We start from the raw sequence: 17579 nt of genomic DNA, 5'->3' as shown, positions 1-17579 counted from the left end.
CCACGGTGAGAACTCCAAATGACCATGTGCTCCAAAAAGGACAAGAACCATTCAATAGAGAATGGATCATTGGGTTTGCACCAATGACCACAGGCTGCCATTAACTGGCTCACGTGTGTCTGGACCATTTGGGGGATCAAGCATATGAACAGGAATCCCCTTTCTGTGCAACTGACAATGGGGAACTCTAGCCCATCCTGAGCTAGAGACCCTCAGAATCTTCAGGAAGTAAAGAAACAAATTCCAATCCCAACCAACCTGGCTGGGAAGGGAGTGCTCACTGTATACACTCATGTTTCCAAAATCCTGTCCAGTGAGTACATAGCCTTAGATGACGTTTAACTGAATATCTAAAATCTCATAGAGGCAAAAGAGATTGCCATAGAAAGGAATAAAGAAAAGCAAGCTCAGCTTTTGCTAGGTGGCAGTTGATTTGTCCCCCAAACCCCAGGTAGCTAAAAGGTGGAAAGTCCAGAAACCAAATCGAACATGTCTAATCTCTTTTATAACAATGTTCTTATTTTAACCCATGCCATCAGGGGAAATGGCTGAAAATAGTGACAAATACAACATCAATAAACATAATAATAATTGATTTTCCAGAGATGAAAAATTTGAAATTAGTGGCCATTTCCCCCCAGAGCATTGGTTGATTAATGTTCATCTTAGTCTTTCAAAGATACCCTCTTACTGCTGATCTGCTCTGCCACGCTTTGTGATGGGTTTTGTGGTTAGGACTGGATGCTTCCAGTATATTGCACAGTGCTGCAGTTTTAAAGACAATCCTCATAGTTTAAGGGTGGCTGCGGCCAACAAAAGTTAAGACGTGTAAAGCAACTGAGTTTCCAGAGACTGGGATTTCAGGTTTTTCACGTAGGATATAAGTCTGATGACTGTACTTCTCAACATTTTTCTAACTTAAGTATTCCAGAAACTGATTTTGAGAGTTTTCTGTTATCTATTCCCCAAGAACACCCAACCTTCACGGAACTAATTCAAAAATCTCAACACAGAGGAAACGAGACTCAAGTAACCACTTTCCTTCCTTCCTTCTCCTCTCCCTCCCTCTCTGCTTCCTTCCCATATTTCTTCCTTTCCTCCTTCCCCTCCTTCCTACCTTCTTTCTTTCCTTACCTGCCTTTCCTTCCTTTGTTTCTTCCCCTTTGCTATGGTCTGCATATTTGTGTCCCACTCCCACATTCATATGCTGAAATCCTAGCCCCCAATGTGATAGTGTTAGGAGGTGGGGCCTTTGGGAGGTGATCAAGTCATGAAGGTGAGGCCCTCATTAAAGGGATCAGTGCCCCTACAAAAAAGACCCCAGAACGCTGGCTACCCCTTCCACCATGTGAAGTTATAGAAAAAAGACAGTCATCTTGAAAGTAGGCTCTCACCAAACAACGAATCTGCTGTCACCCATGACTGCGGACTTCCAGCCTCCAGAACTGTGAGAAATACATATCCGTTGTTTACAAGCGACTGGTTTGTAAGCATTTTTGTTAAAGCAGCCCAGACGTACTAAGACACCCTTCCCCTTTCTTCCCTTGCCTTCTTTCCATTTGTCTTTCCCCCCACCCTGCCTCTTTTCTTTCCTCCTTTCTTTCTTCCTTCTTCCTATAACTCCAAAACAAATTTTTAAAATTGTCTTTAAACCACTTCAAAGTTTGGTGTTCGTATTTCTGCTGGGAGACAAGTGGAGTGAGTATCATCATTATTTCCTTATTTGCGGATGACTAAAATGAAAACAGAGAGGTTTGGTGACTTTTCCAACACTCTAGAGTGAATGAACGAGCTTCTCAGGCAAACAGGTTGGACCTTCAGAGCTCCAGGTGAGCACTGTCTCTGTAAGGAGTCAGCCCTGCCACCTGCCAGTAACACCATTAACAGCACTGTCCTGTGACCCTGAAAGTACAGACTAACTCCTGCATGGAGCCACCCATCTAGGTGTATGAGGCAAAGATCTATGTCCACCCTCACTGCTTGAGTCCCTCTCCAAATGTCACATCACTCAGAAGCGCATATTTTATCACTCTGAATGTTTAAACGGGTTTCCCTTGTCTTAAGGTCTAGGAGTTCCATCTTTATTAGGCCTCTTCACCTCATCACCTGCACAGGTGAGCCTAAACTCGGTGCTTGGGAGTTTAGGGGTGCTCGGTGCTAAGCTCGTATTTGGCTTCTGGTATTGGCTTCTTGCTCCCTTCCCTTCAGGGCACCCTTCTATTTTAAGCTTAATTCCCCTAAGGCCATTGCTACGCAGTGTGATCTCTCATGTCTAGAACCCTGGAGCACCCTACCTGTAATCCGTGTTCCCTGCAAACCAGCGGAGCACAGTGACTTCTACCCCTTCCAGATACATACACTTGGACCCCATTCTAATCTTTCTTTCTGCCCTGTCCCGTGGTCTCCACAGTTGTACCCAATGGGCCTAAGATACCTTCTGTGAAGACACATCCAGCCTCCTAATTTCAGCATATATAATTCAGTATTTCCCAGCACCATTACCATACTCTTAACTAAGACAGTGCTATTTGTCCCCAGTGACGGACCTAAGGAGAAGAACTGGGGGCTCTCATGAATGGACTTCCCTTTGACACTTCGGACTGACTGACTCTCCCTAATCAAGGGTCATGGCCAGATGGCAGGTCTGAAAGTCACCGCAAGGTCAAACTCCCTAGGTCACGTCAGCATCAGGCATCAATCAAGGACTCTAGTAAATAAGCAAAATCATTCCCCAGAGAGGGAGAAATCACCACTTGCAAACACTTCAGCATGCATTTTGTAAACTTTCTTCCACTAAGATGAGTCTTTCCAAAATGTATCAGAAACAAAGAGGAGCAAATATCTTCATTCCCTTTCCTGGGCTCTGCCTTTCGGAGCCGTTGAGGCAGAGCACTGCTGGGAATAAGCGGAAGTCACACAAAGGGGGAAGGCAGGGCTGGGGAATCTAGTTAGAGCCACAACCTGTGTCACTGAGTCACAGTCCCCAAGCACAGGCCCCATTTATAACCTGTTCTGTAACTTTGTTTATCCTTGTAGATATCCGCAGAAGCATCTTACTTTCCAGAAGTTGGGGCCCTATAATCATTACTTGTCTTTGGAGAAAACGAGATTACACGCCTTTATTTCTTCTTCTCAGAAGGTCGACATTGTAATAGGTTGCTCTTTGCTGACCTCCTTCCACCTCCCCAGCCCCCGGGGAGGGGGGGCACCGTATTTTTACATGTTCTTTTTGGCCTGGGCACTGTAAACACAACCAACAGAGGTGGGATCTTTGATTCTAAACCTTAATCACAAACAGGAAAGGGACGAGAGGGCTCACCTCCTCATTTAGGGTTTGGGATTGAGAGCCATCAGCATTTTTGTAGGAATGAACACAAGTTCCTGGAAGCAAATACATGCATGCAGGTTGCTGGCTTGTCTTTGTTTGCTATGGCCGCCATAACAAAGTACCATGGGCTGGGTGGCTAAAACAAACAAATGTGCTGTCTCACAGTTCTGGAGCCAGAAGCCCAAAATCACCATATCAGCAAGCCAAGGAGAGAGGCCTGGAACAGATCCTTATCTCAAGACCCTCACAAGGAGCCATCCTGCTGATACCTATGTCTATCTATCTATCTTCCTTCTATGCGTGTCTGTCTCTAGGTCCAGATTTACCCTGTTAAGGAGGCACCACTCATACTGGATCAGAGCCACCCTAATGGTGTGACTTTAACTTGATCACCTCTGTAAAGACTCACTTCCCAAATAAGGTCACATTCTGGGGTCTTAAGGGTTAGGACTTAACATATAAATTTTAGGGTATTCGATTCAACCCATAACACAGCTCAAATAAGCTGTCCCAGGTTCCAAATGCAGATTTGGCTTTGGTCAAAAGTGACTAGCAGCAGCAGATTTCCTGCCTATCCGCTGTGTCCCACACAGTTTCCCACCCTGGCCCCAGCCCTGTGCCACAGAAGATCTACAGAGTCACCAGCAGGCATCCCCTCACTTTGGCAGAAGCTATCTATGCTCCACGGTGGCCCCTGCAGGACCATCAAGGGCAAGCCTGTGGGGACAGGAGCTGGGCGTCAGAAAATGCTCTCTCACAACAGGCCTTGATCATGGGAATGGGAACTTTTCAAAGTTAAACTCAGATTTCATTTCTTCATTCATTCATTCATTCATTCATTCGACAAAGAATTCCTCAACATCTGCCATGTGTAGGTGTTGTGCTGCAATCTGGAAGCCAGACTGATGAAGATCTATCTCAAGGAGCTCATGGTGCAGCATGGAAGTCAGGAACAGCAGGAATCCAGTACAAATGCAGTCATGGAGGGCTCCTGGGCACTCAGATGTGGATCATTCTGGTGATATTGGGGAAGGTGCTAGAAGACTCCTAGACTTACCAGGTGGTTCTGACAGCTTTACCTGGCCAAACCCTGAAACAATATGTCCTCCTGCAGGTACAGTGTGACATGAAGCCCAGGAGAAAAGGAGGATATAGAAGGAGAGAGTGGACAGCATTAGGACAACAGTGAGGACCAAGACTGAGGTGGCCAGAGGCTCACATCCCCCACAAGCCTACCAGGCCCTGAACCTCCCCCGCTTCTCCCCAAAGGCTTCTGCTTCTGCATACAATTACTATTCTGCCGTGTCTTATGCCCCAAGCTGTGTCTCAAAGTGTTTTCTCAAACATATTGGTTTCCTATGGCTGCCTTCTACAACCTCCATGACTTAACATGAATTGATTATCACTCTGGAGGCCAGAAGTCTGAAATGGGTCTCACTGGGCTAAAATGCGGACAGCATGGCATTCCTTCTAGAAGCTCTAGGAAAGATCTGTTTCCCTGTTTTTTTCTGGCTTCTAGTGACTGTCCACGTTCCTTGGCTCATGGCCTCTTCCTCCATCTTCAAAGACAGAAGTACAGCCTGTTCAAATCTCTTTCTGACTCTGACCTCCTTCTTCCACTTATAAGGACCTGTGACCTTGTAACACTGGGCCGACTCACACAATCCAGGAAATTCTCCCCACCTCAAGGTCAGATGATCAGCAAACGTAATTCCCATTTTCAACCTTCCTTCCCCCCTTGCCATGTAATATAACACATTCACAGTTTCTGAGATTGGATGTGCATAACTTGGGTGGGGGGGTGGCCTGTGATGGAATTATTTTGCCAAATATACCAAGCAAAGACAAATCCCTATGAAGAATTCCAATGACAGGTTTTATGAAAATAAGGCTTTTATCTCCTTACATGAGCACTAAAACAGGTCCACTGGGCTTCTGAACAGAAAGAGGACAGGTCAGAGTCAGAAAGAGAGATTTGAACAGGCTGTACTGATGTCTATGAAGACAGAGGAAGAGGCCATAAGCCAGGGAATGCAGAGTCACTAGAAGCCAGAAAAAAACAGGGAAACAGATTCTTTCCTAGAGCTTCTGAGTGAGGGCAGGATCAGAGCTTAGGGGGCTGAAACATGAAGGAGGGGTCAGGGAATGAGAAAATCAGTACAGACAACACTTCTAAGGATATCATCTGCATGTGGGGCCAGTAAACAGCTATCGATATTAACGAGTAGAACAAGCACCAGGGATGGGGTAAGAGTATCAGATTTGAAGTCTTAATTAAACGGGGCACCTGGGTGGCTCAGTCGGTTGAGCATCAGACATCTGCTCAGGTCGTGACCTTGTGGTTCATGGGTTTGAGTCCCACACTGGGCTCTCTGCTGTCAGCACGGAGCCCTGCTTCTAATCCTCTGTCCCCCTCTCTCTCTGCCCCAACCTCACTTGCTCTCTCTCTCTCTCTCACTCGTTCTCTCTCTCTCAAAAATAAATATTAAAAATTTTTAATAATAAAGTCTTAATTATAGACCTCATGCCAAAGTGCAAGGAATCAAAGTTCCTTATTCCATAGATCCTGAGCCCAGTCCATTCACCAGTCAGCTTTCTGGAGGGACTGGCCCAGGATGTGCTGGGGCAGGGATGGGCTTCCCAGGTGCCCCTCATAGCAAGCTTGAACAACATCCTGGGGTCCTTGCTAGTGGGTCTGACTTTGGAAAAATCAACAAACTCTCCCTTATCCAACCTTGCATCCCAAGCTCCATGACCCAGAGCCCTTGGAACCAGGCCAGTGGATGCTCTCAGGTCCTGCTGGTCCTGCTGGTCCCTGCCACCTACAATTTGCAGCTCGTTCCCTCAGTGGTCAGGGCTATCATATCTTCAGCTGAGGCATGTCCTGATGAAACCCTCGTTATAGGCCTTGGGGCCAGGAAGGGAGATGCCTCTGCATTGCCTCCAAGCGTGAGAGAAGTGCCAGCTCTTCAGAGGAGGCGTAGGCTACTTCTGCAGGCTCAGTGGGTACAAGCGAATCTGGAGGTTTGAGACTTTTGAGAACATCAAAAAGATACTGAATTTCAAGAGTTGCTCACCCCTGCACTTGCATGGACCTGAGAGTGAGTGCTTCCTTCAATCGCACCCCAGTGCCTCCTTTGTGTCTTCCTAATCACCTGCATCCAGGTGTCAGGGTCCCATTCTTTCCCAGCCAGGGCCCTGACCTTGGCATAGCAGACTGGCCTTGCTTAGAGTTTATTTAACCTTCTTCAGTAGGATCCCAGGAGATTACACACACCAGCTGTTAGGATGGCACCTCAAAACATGGAGAAAGGGATGGCCCAACTTATTGAGGTTCAACTCACAGGGCAGTTCAGGTTCAAAGATAGGGGAAACAGACTCTGACCCCACCCTTTGATGAGACAGCTGCAAAATCATACTTCAGTGAACATGGACAGACACAGGGAAAAGTAAAGGAGTGTGGCCAGTTTTGCACTCTACCAGCCTGCTAGATTCTGTATGAATTAACAGTTCTCAGGGGTCCCAAAGAAGAGCAGCCCCCAAGGGAGGGAGGGAAGTAGGGACCTGATCAAACTTCTAGGCCAGTCATTTCAAGGCAAGAATCAGAAATTCCTAAACAGATCTGATGTCCCTCTTTCCGAAACTCTGACCTTCCTGGGCTCACTCTACCCTCTGTAATGAACTCCCTGTGCCTCTTTTAGACTCAACTTAGAAAGGATTCCATGACTTTTGTCTCCAAAATGGACCAAATTTGTAAGCATACCGGAAGGAGTGGACAATTTAGGAATGAATTTCTATAATCTACCTGGCATCCTCCTCCATGATGTTATCACATTCTTTGCCTCAAAAGAGAAGAGAAACAAGGAAGTGGTCTGCCACGTAAAGTGAACTAAAATGCTATTAAGTCTGTACTCACAAAGAAACAAAAAGAAGGAAAGAAGAAAACCCTAAAAATATTGAGGTTGAGTGCCAAATGTAGCATATGTTCTTGGGAATCTGATCTTTGCAATGAATCTCCCAGACGGCCTTGGAGGGAGCTCGGCAGGGAGTGAAATGAGGTGATAGGAAGTGGCCCGTGTAAATCTCCACCCTGGGTTTCACCCATGGAATAACCATGTGTGAGCTCTCACTCTTCCCTTTGAAGATTGGCATTTGATAAAGCAAAGCATAATTTTCTAAATCCCACATACAATTTTTATTTTTATTTGCAAAATTATTTTCTCTGCTCCTTTCCTTTTCCTGATTCTCCTTTTCCTTGCTCTTTTGGTTTCTTTTCTCTCCTCCCTTAGGGAACAAGGATTTTCAAGCTCTGCTAACTTGTCAAGCCAGAGGCCAAAGAATAAGAACTCTAGGGCCCTTTGGTTTCTCCCTTTCCATTTCAAAAGATGATGAGGTCAGGTCAATTTGCAAGGTAGACTGGTGCTGTATTACCTAATCGTGGCTCCAAGAACAGGAATTTGGAAGGAAAAAAAAGGAGTAATTAGGTCTCTCCCTCCTAAAATGTCTCTAAAATGTGGATTTAAGAAAATATGTGCTCCAGAGTCACACCGAAAGAACTGGAAGAGCTTTTTGATTTCAAAACGCAGTGGGCCTGGGCCTTGAAGGGAATTTAGAGAGCTTCCAGCTATAAACCAGTCTGATCCCCTAAATTAGCCAGATCCCTGCCTGAGCTCACAGAGACACTGTTCCCATGAGATGCCATGCTGAGGACAATTCTTGGACAGGAATCAATAAGATGCTCTAAGTTGAATTTGCCTTAATGAGCTTTTTGTCCTCAGAAAGACCCACAAATGGGAAGTGGCCTAGCCTGATGGTGAAGAGTACAGACCCAAGCCAGATTTCCCAGCATCGAATCCCAGCTCTACACGAGTTATGGGTTGAATTGTGTCCACTCCCCCGCGTCTCTCCCAAAATTCAGATGTCATTATGTCAGAGACCTTATCTCCCAACACCTCAGCATGTGACCTTATTTGGAGATCAGGTCTTTACAGAGGTAATCAAGTTAAAATGAGGTTGTTAGGGTGGGCCCCTAATCCAACATGACTGCTGTCCTTATGAAAAGGGGACATGTGGACACAGACACCCACGCAAAGAAGATGCCTTGTGAGGATGCAGGCAGAGATCAGGGTGATGCTTCCACAAGCCAAGGAATCCCTCACCCCTACCCCCCAAATTGTCAGAAACCACCAGAACTGGGAGAGAGTCCTGGAGCAGATTCTCCTTCATGGTCCTCAGAAGGAACCAGACCTGATGACACCTTGATCTTGGACTTCTGGCCTCCAGAACCATGAGAGAATAGGTTTCTGTTATTTAACCCACTCAGTCTGCAGTACTTTGTCACAGCAGTCCTGGCAAACTAACACCACATCACCATCTCTCTGTGTGACTCTGGGTGCCGCTCCAGGAAACATGTGAATGATATACCGTGTCCAGCTCAGATGGCTGGACATCTGAGGAGGATTATATGAATTAATATGCACAAATGCTTTCAATAGAAGTGGGTGCAAAGGGGTACCTGGGTGGCTCAGTCGGTTGAGCATCTGACTGGATTTCAGCTCCGGTCATCACCCCAAGGTCATGGGATCAAGCCCCTCATGGGCTCGGCAAGGAGCCTACTTAAGATTCTCTCTCTCTCTTTCTTTCTTTCTCTCTCTCTCTCTCTCTCTCTCTCTCTCTCTCTGGCCTTCTCCCCAACTTGCGTTCTCTAAAATAAATTTTTAAAAAAAGTGGACACAAAGGAAAGGCTATGTGAGTACTTGTTAAATAATTTTAAGTCAACATGTCAACATCATACAAGTCATTATAGGAATTATTAGTTAATTCATCTGTCTTTGCAGCCAGTGTGGTATTAAGGAGAAATTTTAAAATCCTTTAGAAAGTGTAAAAGCCATTACTTATTCTAAGCATCGTCCATAAATTGTTATAATTAGAGCTATGCTGTTTTCTTCGTTTTTCTTTCAATAGTGTGATCGGGCAGTGCCTCGGGCCGTTAGGCTTCTAATAAATTATTAATCTGGGAGTTAATAATTCATGTTAATTGGTGCTGTAAGCCACTTTCTCTGGCAAATGTGAGCAAAGGTCAGACCTTCTTCACAGCAAAGATGAAACCTTTTCTAAGTTTCTTTTTCCATGTTCTATCATGGAAACATTAAGATATGGAAGGCAAAATTTAACTAGGGCTGGGAAAGTGAGATAATTCTAAGGATAAAGGTCTAGACCTTCAGTCACAATTCGTGGGCCAGCACTGCCTCCACAGCCCTGTCAGAGGTAGAGGAGAGCTCCAGGGAACTCAGGGGACCCCAGCCCCATGGGATCCTCCTCGTGAAGGATGCAGCAACTCAGGGGTACGACTCTCCAACACGACATTGTAGAATAATTGTAAGTGTGACTCGTTGACCAAACTATTTTTTTTTCAGACAATAAAATAAGGCACTCAAAAGACTGGCTCGCCAGTGGGATTTTTCATAATGAATGATGATTCTGCTATATTACAAGGCACAGCACAGACAGCATTCATTCACAGAGGGCAACCACACCAGAATCTCAGGGAAATCTCTGTCACCGTTGATGTCTTTGATTTTAATTAATGTATTTAGTTGTGTCTTTGGTTTTATCCCCCAGAAAGAATTTGAGGTAATTCCTGATTGCAGACCACGGAACACAAGAAACCAAAGGCTTCTTCCCTCAATAAATTTGCATTTACTTCTCAACTCATTGATTCATCCTTGGGTCTTGAAGCAGCTGCTAGTGGCCTAGATGTTCTGGGTGTTTTATACCTTTTTTAGCCTCGATAATTACTTGAATGTTTCATGTCAAGCCACAGACTGATGCAATGAAAAAACATTTTCCCATTTGGATAATAAAATTGTTCTTACTTTGGGGTTTTTCCCCCATTTTCATGAAAAGATAGACATAGACTATGCAGAGAATCATGTCTGAAGACTAAGGATAAAATTTAAGAGCAAACCACTAGTTTAAAGAGTTTCAGAGCCAGAAGTCAAACCTTCCAGCTCTTTTTTTCTTTTTTTCCTAAAGAAAATTTGAATAGCATATGCTTTTCATTGTACTCCTTTCCAGTCATTTACATACTGGGGAAATGTATATTTGGCAACAGGTCCTATTTTTAGTTGTCCTTGAAACTTGCCCTTTGAAAATGTTTTCATTTCTGGCACATATGCGTGTCTTAAGCAAAATGAAAACACAAAGCAAAAAAAAAAAGAAAAGAAAAATATGTACAGAAAGGAATGATTTTTCCAGCCCCATGTAGCACAATAAGAAAGCAATCATTCAGTTGCAACTTTAAAAATGGATCCGTGCCTGGATTTTCCAAGTATTTCCTTCTAAATGACTGTTTCTCTACAGAACTGAACTAATGTAAAGAGACAGGTTGTTCCACTGCCAGAACTGAACAAGCAAAAAAAAAGGAGGCAGGCTATATTTTCATAGGAGGAACTTGACCAAATAATACCTACTCTGTTTCCCTGCAGCCTCTTGGGTTGATTCAGAAGAAGGTGCCATATGCCCCCCGCGTGTCTCCAAGCATGTTTTCCCAGCCTGGCTCTTGATCAGCACCAGACTTCTATTATTTGCAGTCAGTAACAAAGATTCATCCTTGTGTCTGTCAAGCAACAAGGAGAATCTTTGTCACTTAGTGTAATTAATAGCTGTACCTCCTATGGGAAGACAGAAGAAGAATGCCCTTCATACAGAGACTTGGATTCAGATCAGGCTTCATGGATCTTTGCTGCTTACTGACCAGTGGAAATGCCAGAACTCCAGCAAAGTGGGAAGTTGGTAAGCAAAATGTTTCTTCTGGGGCCACATGTGTTCCCACCTCCAAGCCCAATAACTGTAGTCCAGGAGAGCTCTTGAACTTTTCCTATTGAACCAGATGGACTTGGAGGCTCCTCCACTATGAATGTCCTACACCCAGGCCTTGAATCCTCCCCACTGCCTGCCACCACGTTGTTTCCGTGGACCTCCAGACAGGTTCCATATAGGAGAAAAAAATAAAAATAGAAATGAGAAACCAGGTTGTTTCATTTGTTCAATGACCCTTCAGAGAATGTGAGTTAGGCCCTGTTTTCAGAATGAGAGAAAGGACGACTCAGGCTCGGAGAGCCTAGTACTTGCCCAGAGGACACAGATGGAAACAGCCAAATCCGGATTCAAATCCAGGCTTCATGGCTCACTTTACACTGAATCGTAGACTTTTCTTTCCCTCTCTGGGCTCCTACTTTTTTATTATTTTGACGACCCACTTTCTCTTCTTCCTCCTCTTCCATAAAAATGGTTGGATTTATCTCATTGTCCCCAGACCTTTAACTTGCTGTCCTCCACCCTAGGACAAACCCAATCTTATCTCTCATGGGTTCCTGGTGCCCTTAAGTACTAATAGTGCCTCATCATCACCCTGCTCTCAATTGCTGTGTCTCCAAGATTTCTTTCCAGAGGCCACTTTATCACTTCATTTAACCAACATGTGCAAATTCTAAGGCCAACATTTTTTCTTCTTTTCCTGCCCAAGGAGAAAGTAAATATATCCTGTGCTTTCTGCCCCTGATCTACAATCTCATGTATTTTTAACTTGGCTCATCCATCACATATTCAGATGCTTTTCCAGCAGGCTTTCTCACCTCTCACCTCGTGTGAATGTCCAACCCCACTTACTGGAGGTGGTAGGGTCTCATTCTCTGCTCTGTTGCTTCCCTCCAGGTAATCAGCAGTGACTCCCTTCCCCTCTTCAGGGCCCAGAACTCCCAGTTGAAAGCTATCCATCCCTGATATCTGCTTCCCTAAACTCCTCCAACCATAGCTCCGTTTCAAAACCACCAGCTCCCTCCCTTTCCCCACCTTTCCAATCGTCTCACTGTGTCAGCTGTGTCCTACCCAGCCTAACAACATCTTCCTGCCACCAGAGTATTGCCAGTCAATGTTCATGGTGCTCCTTATCCAATTTAGGAACCTCCCTGACCTACCTGCATTGCAATAGGGCCAGCTTTAATGAGCTGGTTCTGATTTGGGGTATAGAGCTGTGTGCTGCACCTTAAGAACAGGAGTTCCTGTTAGTCCCAGTGGCGCTATGAGGATAATAAATTATACTACATTTGCATTAAATCCTAATTCTATACATGTATATTAAATTGTAATCATTCCAAGCTCACAAAATTCTTTGCCTACAGAAGGTGCTATATTGCAGCTAAGAGCGTTCAGCGTTTGTACTGAAAGTTCCTCTCAGTTTGGCAAGCACAATCTTAATTCCTCCCCCAACAGCACCACTTTTGGTGGATGTGCTCCTAAGAGAGTAAATAGTCCCTTCCCCCACCCCAAGCCCCTTTCTACCATATGCCATTGGTTTTGCTTTAAGGAAAAGAGAATGTGGTTTCCTGTGACCCTGGTAGACAAGACAGAGTGAGCTTCTGCTGGTTATACTAACATCTTCTGCTCACAGATTCTGCTAGAGAACTAGAGAGCAAGCTAAAAAGGACCCCTGGGAACAGAAGGGCTGGCTGCCCGCAAATCTGTCCATCTAGCCCAGACTATGCCACGAGTTCCAGACTGAATTGCCTATGAGGTGTCTCAGAGGCACTCGGGTGTCCAAGAGGCAAACGTCACCACTAAAGCCAACTTCTTCGCCACCTCTGCAGGTGAAACCAGACAGGGATTAGCAAGTTATCCTGGACTTCTCCTCCTCCACCATCCCCTGCCTTCTCCAAGTCATACCCAAATCCCGCTGACCTAAAGTCCCCTGAATCTGTTCTCTCCTCTCCAACCCCATCATTCCTTCTCCAGTTCACAACTAGAAATGGTATCCCAGTCCAGACCGCCTTTTAACCTGCACCCAGGGATTGTTTGAAACCCTTCCCCACTTCTCTGTTGTCTACACCACACACTTGTGAAGACATCTGGGCCAGGCAGATGGCTTTGGGGCAACCGGAGCCAAGCCCTCAGTGTTCCTTCTCAGCTAGCTCTCTAGCTCACCCTCCACACTAGAGACCGGTGCTGCCCTCTGCTCAACTCCATTAGTGGAAGGTATTAGAAGAGCAGCAGAAGCTGTTTTGCATCTCTTAGGGCGGCATAGAGGGCTTTCCAAGGTCTGGCATCTGCTGAATGCTATTTACGGCAGTAGTGGACTGCTTATAGTTCTCCATACCCACCTGCCTTTGTATATATGCTCCCAGCAGGAAGATCTTTTCCCTACATTCTCACACCCCCATACAACATCCTTCCCCCATTATTCATCAGAGGAAAAGTTATTTACAGGCTTGCTCAGATATTATACCCTCTGAGATCTTTCTGACTGCCTCATCCTTAACCTGAACCCCAAGTTCCTTCACAGAATGAAACACACCACCTGCACCCAATAGTAGACTTCCACTGACAACAAATTAGTTTGTTGAATATTTTAATATTGTTGTTATTATTCACAACATTTTTTACTGGAGTTGTAGTTTGTAGCCATTATTGTTTGATAAGTAGAAATGCAATATGCCTGTATATATTTTAATTTGAATCTCATGAAATTAGAAATATTTGTCCACTTTTACCTAAAAAAAAGGTCAGTGTTAAATATATGTATTCCTATGTAACGTATGAGATAGACCACACAGCTAATCTAACTTTAATTTGCTATGGGCACTACTTGTTATACAAAAATTCTAAAGAAAAAGGTCAAAAACCACAAGCATGATTATCTAAACATCAAACTACATTTTGTGAAACTAAGGAAGTTTCACCTTGCCATCAATCGGTGAGTCACAGCAGGAAAAAGACTTGATAGACAGAGAGTGGCTCACTTCACCCGCCTTTGAAGGAACTACACCCTTTTCTCCTTCATGGATTATTTAAATCAAGACATAAAAGTGGCCATTCTGGAAATGGATGGATGCTGCCAGGTATCATACGACAGGAAGATTTTATCTACCCTTCTCCTATTCATTGTTCCCTCCCACATACATACTGAAAAAATGCCAGGGATCACTAGGCATCACTAGTTATGTGGTACTGAAGTCTTCAGTGTTTACCAAAACCATTTAAAGTTTAATCTTTAATCCCACTTATATTACCTATTAAGAAAAACTTGGACTGTGTTCCAGATCCTTATTCCTTATAAAGTCAGTCTGTAAAATAATCAGATTGATCTGTAGAAGTCATGCAGGAAAGACAATTGAACAACTATAGTTACACCTCCCTTAATTTATTCAGTGTCATGCTTAACTTTCACAGCAGGTAACAGCTGCCAAGAGTGGTTGGTTAAGAAGCTGCAGCAATAGCATACTTAGGGTTTTCCCACACCAGCCCGTGAGCCCATGAAATGGGGCTGAAAGGCTTTACAATACCTGCCTTCCTTTGCGGCCATTTTCTGAGGCAAATGTTTAAGGTCTCCGTCATCTATGAGTTGGGCCCTTCTATGCACACAGAGTGGCTACTCTTCAGAAGTAATTACAAGCTATCCATTCTTCCTAATAGAAGTGAGCTTATGCACTCAAAGATAGGAATTCATGCCCATTTCACCATTTAGTGGACTAAATTCTACAGCTAGCGAATGGAACACCTCAGCATTTTTCAGTGAGTCCAAATATGCTGTGCTTCAGCTCCCTCTGTTCCATCCTGACCTCCTCCCCACCCGGCGAAGAGTGAGTCTCTTTTTACACCTAGACTAGGATTTCATTTTCACTCTCTACTCCCTTGTATTTGAGGTTCCAGAACTTTCCTTATTTCTCATATTATTCTCATCTAGATCCAAAATTCAAACACCAGTTTCCCTGGTGCATTTCTTTTTCTTTATTCTCCGAAACACACTTTTCTGCCCGAGTACTCAACCAATCATTCATCACATTCAGCCTGAAAAGGAAGACAAGTTGCTCCCTCTCCACGTGGCCTCTTGCTTGTTTGTTTGTTTGTTTGTTTGGGTCCTCCCCTAGCAATCTTATAAATAATGAACTGATAATGACATTTACCACTTGAAAGATTATAAAGGAAACCCCCTTTCTGCCCTCTCCCATCTATCCATTAACCCTACTTTCCACAGTCTAGCACTTTCCTTGCTTCCCCAACTGCTTCTCTCCAAGCCACTGGATTTGATTGAGCCAATTCACCATATACTGGCTCCTGAAGGATGGGACAGCAAGTAAGTATCTTCCCTCCACCCCTCACTTCACCCCACCCACCACCACACACACCCGTTTTTCTTCATGGAATCCATAAAGATGCATAGCAAACTGCCTCAAAAAAGCCACTGGTTCTGCCCGCAGAGGTCTGTCCAAAGAGCAGAAGAAATGGCAAAAGAAGTAATCACCCATGCTAATGAAAAGGGAAAAAACCTCCAGTTTGAAGGCTGTTTCTCATTTCTTTGTTCAATTCATTCCAAGAGGGTTTATGGGTTGGTTCATCCCCACCCCCACCCCAGTAAAGTGTCTACTGTCCCAGAAACTTGAAAGGCACCTAAAAATATCAATAGAACTCTCCTTGTATAATATGCTGCATTTGTCTGAGCAAACTTCAACGTGAAAAAGTACAGATTCAATCTGAATTCCAAAAAGATGCATTTCCCAGCTATTTACTGCAAGATTTCCCTGGAATTTCATTTTGTTGATGCCCATACATTTATCAAATCAAACTTGAGGAAGACAGAGAATACTTATCCTTGAGAAGTTTATGGGAACAGAAGCACCAGAAAGGAACCATGCAATAACTTAGAAAAATTAACCACTTATCTCTAAATGGCACATGAAAAAGTAAGCCATTCTAGTAGATGAACATTTTATTTCTTTATTACAGTATCAATATCATAAATTGATCAGGTTATTAACAGCAATAAAGTTAGATTAACCTTTTAGAACTTAAAAGTGTTCTTTTTAAAAATAAGCCTTCTGGAGACTAAAAAGACATACAACTAATGCAGTCTTAGGCTGGATCCTGTATTGAAGGAAAAAAAATGTTATAAGGGCTATTATGGACAGCAGATTAGATAAAAGTATTATGCTGGTGTTAAATTTACTAAAGCTGATAAGTGTGTTGTGTTTACATAAGAGAATAATTATCCTTGCTTTTAGGAAATAAACACTAAGTATTCAGGGATGACAACCCATGATGTATGCAACTTACTTACAAATGATCAAAAACAAAAATTATGTGTGTATATGCATAAAAGAGAGGGAACAAATGATAAAGCAAACCCAATAAAATGTTCACAACAGGAGAACCCTGGTAAGGGTTTTTATTGATCTTGTAAATATTCTTATTGCAATGTTCCTAGAAGTCTGAAATTATTTCCAAGCAAAAAGTTTTAAAAATAGATGCCATATGGTTTGAAAATAGTTTTGAAGAGTTGGAAAGTCGAGAGACAAAAGGGAAGAGATGAAGTTAAAAATTAGGTTCCTGGAAAATAATTCTCTACAAGATGGGAAGACAGTGACTTCTTCTCATCTTCAGAGATGGGTTGAAGCCATAAATGCTCTTTGTACTTCTGTCTACCAGGTTCATTCTTATCTTTCCAGTCCTCCTCATCAGTAAACAGCTTTCAAAAGCATTCAGCCTAAAAATATCCTCAAACAAAAAGTATGAAAATGAGCCTCTTAGTGCAAACAATGTGTATCACCTTCTTGGCTCTGAACCCTGTCCTTCCTGCTGTTGATGTTAATGTCCATTAAATATGGCAAATGTAGTTCTGTGATACACCCCTAGGGGGAGCTCCTTATGATTGAAGTTCAAAGCTCTAAAACTCAAAACACCTTTGAAACAGATGGCTATGCGCTCCGGAAAAGAGTGTGGAGGTTCCTCAAAAAATAAAAATAGAACTACCCTATGGCCCAGCAATAGCACTACTAGGAATTTATCCAAAGGATACAGGAGTGTGGATTCATAGGGGCACTTGTACCCAAAAGTTTATAGCAGTGCTTTCACCAATAGCCAAATCATGGAAAGAGCCCAAATGGCCATCGACTGATGAATAGATAAAGAAGATGTGGTTTATAAATACAATGGAATACTACTTGGCAATGAGAAAGAATAAAATCCGGCCATTTGCAACAACGTGGATGGAACTCGAGGGTATTATACTAAGGAAATAAGTCAGTCAGAGAAAGATATCACATGTTTTCACTGATGTGTGGAACCTGAGAAACTTAACAGAAGACCATGGGGAAGGGAAGGGGAAAAAACAGTTTCAAACAGAGAGTGGCAAACCCATAAGAGACTCTTAAATACAGAGAACAAACTGAGGGTTGATGGGGGAGGTGAGGGAGAAGGG

The 17579-nt window shown here is 43.7% G+C and overlaps 1 protein-coding gene and 1 long non-coding RNA gene across 3 annotated transcripts in view; one reads left to right on the top strand and one right to left on the bottom strand.

Annotated features, from left to right (window-relative positions):
• Positions 1 to 17579, bottom strand: part of LOC128315116 (uncharacterized) — a 325032-nt gene that overhangs the window by 224843 nt on the left and 82610 nt on the right. The gene's annotated exons all lie outside the window — the stretch shown is intronic.
• Positions 9396 to 11360, top strand: LOC113594422 (uncharacterized). The gene is made up of 2 exons (XR_003414823.2): positions 9396 to 9706; positions 10816 to 11360. It is a non-coding gene; the product is annotated as an uncharacterized LOC113594422 (long non-coding RNA).

This window comes from Acinonyx jubatus, chromosome C2 (assembly GCF_027475565.1).
Source record: "Acinonyx jubatus isolate Ajub_Pintada_27869175 chromosome C2, VMU_Ajub_asm_v1.0, whole genome shotgun sequence".
In the NCBI taxonomy this organism is placed as follows: Eukaryota; Metazoa; Chordata; class Mammalia; order Carnivora; family Felidae; genus Acinonyx; species Acinonyx jubatus.
This window is presented reverse-complemented; position numbering and strand designations above follow the sequence as displayed.